The sequence below is a fragment of the Penaeus monodon genome, chromosome 19, assembly GCF_015228065.2.
Source record: "Penaeus monodon isolate SGIC_2016 chromosome 19, NSTDA_Pmon_1, whole genome shotgun sequence".
Taxonomy (NCBI): domain Eukaryota; kingdom Metazoa; phylum Arthropoda; class Malacostraca; order Decapoda; family Penaeidae; genus Penaeus; species Penaeus monodon.
In genome coordinates this window covers 42,860,131-42,860,784 of record NC_051404.1, presented here as the reverse complement: position 1 = coordinate 42,860,784, position 654 = coordinate 42,860,131, and positions in this window count along the sequence as shown.

The window sequence follows — 654 nt, the reverse complement described above, 5'->3', positions numbered from 1 at the left end:
GGTAAACTAGCCAATTAACTTTGGGGGTCTTTTATTTAGCAAGAATGCTGAATACACTCAAAATTAGAAGTTTTAGTATCACACAAATGGAAATAATTCAACACTTGTAATAGTCTGTTCAAAGACTCAGCAGGCTAAGGCGCCAGCTTGCAGCATTAGTATTAGTAGGTTGAGCCTCTCTGGTGCCTCAAGTGATTAGGAACCCCAACACTTTCTAGCACACAGCAGAAGTAGAAACTATAGAACCAGTATATATCTATATGTCATTATTGTGTGCCTTATGATGAAGAGTCGCTCCAAAACAATTGTAATGAGATACTTAGTTCATACATGTCTTTAGAATATTGTCAATCCAGGATCAGTTAGAAACTTGTTAATCCCTAAACAGAAGATATATAAGAGGAATGCAACTCTCGCAAATGGATAGAATTTGACCCATCCAAGCATACAAGAGCATAATATTACACCACACACCACATAGGTATTTAATAAATAATTTTTTCATGACTCAAAGAATATGCTAGTACTTCCAGTAAGTAAAGGAAGCCAATTTTTTTTCTGCATTATGTTTGCCAAGATGAATGTTATTGACTGTTTTACTTTAAAAAGAGTCTTTAAGCAACTGAAGCCTACCACATGAGTATTGCTCCCAGT